Genomic DNA, 2682 nt, shown 5'->3' with positions numbered 1-2682 from the left:
AAAACCTGATGAAAGTCAAAGGTCGTCACTTAACTATAATTGTGATCTGAAATTCTTTCACTGTTTTTTGCAGATGGTGTGTTATTTACCATAAAGTGATTCAGAGTTATTCATACCAGAGTAACCAGAGAGGATCATATATTTTTAAATATATAACTTTCTACAGGACTGAATATAATATCGTTATGTAAAAGTCCGGAGCCTCTGGGGAGTATCCGAGTATTTATAACATTACACAAACCAAAGGTCTCCATCACAGTGTTCATGAAATGCTGGGTCCATCTTCTGGGGCGGGCCTGCTGAAGAGTGCTGAAGATTTCCCTGTGAGGGAGCTGCTGGTGAAGATCATGAGTCCTGCTTGATCAATGCAATGAGCTTCAGTCTTCCTGTTGTTTCTTAGATAAAGCCTCTCTCAGTGGGTCAACAGAACTTCTGGCACAGGACAGCTGTGATGAAAGAAAGTGAGGAAGTTCCTCCAAACCTCTGGACCCAGAAACGCAGCTTAGTCCTGATGGTCTTCCTCACTAGTTTCTCACCAGGGTGAATGTAGCTGTTCATATAACATGGACAATTATTAAATGAAAAGAACAAATTTCACTCACAGTCTTAAATGTTAAAATCTCAAATGACAGCAAGGGCGTAGATTTGGCATGGACGGAAGGGACATGTCCCCACCAATATCCTGCGATCATTGAATTGTCCCCACCAATAATTTGATCTCTTCGAGTAAAGAAAAACAAACCCGATAGAAAGAAAAAAAATATCTGTCAACGTCTCATTCACCCAGCGGCGCAGAAAGAGTTAAATTCCGTTCTCTACTGGAGTTTTACGTCATGTGACAAATATGGCCAATGTGATTGGCTGTGCCTTTCAGGGAGCTCTGTTTAGTTTTAGCAGCAGCAACCCTGCCCTGCGAGTAGGAGAGGAGGACAGCAGCAAAAAGGAAGAACCTGGATATACGAAAGTATTTTAAAGTCAAGTTCACTCATAAAATGTGTCCGTCATAATAACGTTACAGGCTATGCTAGGCTTTGGCCCACATCAGTCTAAAACTGTATGTAACCATGAATAACGTGTTTTGGAAACTAACTGCACAACAGGCAGCACTATTAGTTCTCTCAGTCTCAGAGCAGCATTTCTAATTTTGATTGAAACTGTCAGAGAAAACGGCAGCTTCGAGCAAGCCAGGATATTCGTTTACAGAGGCTGTTAGAATTATATGTCTAATGTTAAATGTTGGTGACCCAGAAATTTCATCCTAATGGCACTGACATATTCATAGGTCATTGTCATGAATAGTCATGATTTTGCAAATATTCCACCTTGTAGTGCAGTTTGCAAAAATTGTTTTAAAAATGCACTCACCCTGCAAACATTACTGATCAGTCAAGATCTGCACAAATTGACAGAAACACTGAAGCAGCTCCACATTTTTATTCTATTGTCATGTATGTCCTATTTGTCAGATGACAGAAGAACCAACACAAAGCTCAGAGAGTACTGGTGATACAAGATCACAGGTGAAACTGGAGGATGACTTGATGGTTCATGACTGTATTTGAAGCACATGTGTGACTGCATGTATTTGGAATGTCTCACTGTTATTCATCAGGTGACAGAGGCAGCTCTGCCATGTTGTAGCTCAGACAGAGGTGAAGAGGCGAGGTCACAGGTGACTGACTGATGATTTGGTGCTATAGATTAACTAGTATTTATTATCATGACAATTGTCAGGCTGCTTTTAGTCATCCCACTATCCTCAGTTCAGGCTGAAAGAAGCTTCAGTGCTCTCAGAAGATTAAAAACATGGCTAAAGTCAACAATGACTCAAATGAGATTAAACAATGCTGCTGTATGCCATGTCCACCAGGAGAGACTGGACAGTATAGATGTAAAACCAATATGCCAGCATCTCAGTTAACGAGAGGAGAAGGCATGTGTTTGGCTCCTTCACATAGTGGACATTGAGTTGTTGTGTGGGGCACCAGTAGTATTAATGTCTGTTGGTGAACAGTAGTTCATGTTTAGAATAAAAAATCCCAGCTCACTGATTTGATAGGGGCAAAAGTGCCTAAAATGTTGCATAATTTTGCTGAGAGATCTTTTACTTTGTGGTAATCTTAGATGGATATAAACCACCAGGTCATTCACTGTTCCCTTAGTGCTAATGTATCAGAGATGTTGGTGTAATGTAACTGAAGTAATGTTGTTAAGTCCTTAAACTCATATTCGTTTATTGTCATGACTGTATTTCAGGGCTGGACTGGCCATCGGGCATACCGGGCATTTGCCCAGTGGGCCGCTCGTGATTTTTCATTTTTATGGACCGATGGGGTTTTCTTTCTTTTCTTTTTTTAACAGTATAAATGAACGGTGGTGGATTGACCAGTTGGTCATGATCAACTCTGGGCTGGACCAATTACAGCCGAGGAAGACAAACTTTAAAGTTAAGGTGAAAAGGAACGTGATTTGTCCCGTAATACTTCAGCTAGAAAGTTGCTAATTCAATCATGAAACTGATACTCTGGATGGCATTACCTTGGCCTCCAGTAACGCTGTGAGGAACCTTGTAGTCATTTTTGACCAGGACATGTCCTTCAATGCACATATTAAACAAATAAGACTGCGTTCTTCCATTTGCGCAACATCTCTAAAATTAGAAATATCCTGTCTCAGAGTGAC

Source organism: Pundamilia nyererei, unplaced genomic scaffold (assembly GCF_000239375.1).
Source record: "Pundamilia nyererei isolate P.nyererei 1_Seehausen unplaced genomic scaffold, PunNye1.0 scaffold00164, whole genome shotgun sequence".
NCBI lineage: Eukaryota > Metazoa > Chordata > Actinopteri > Cichliformes > Cichlidae > Pundamilia > Pundamilia nyererei.
Note: the sequence above shows the minus strand (reverse complement) of the source record.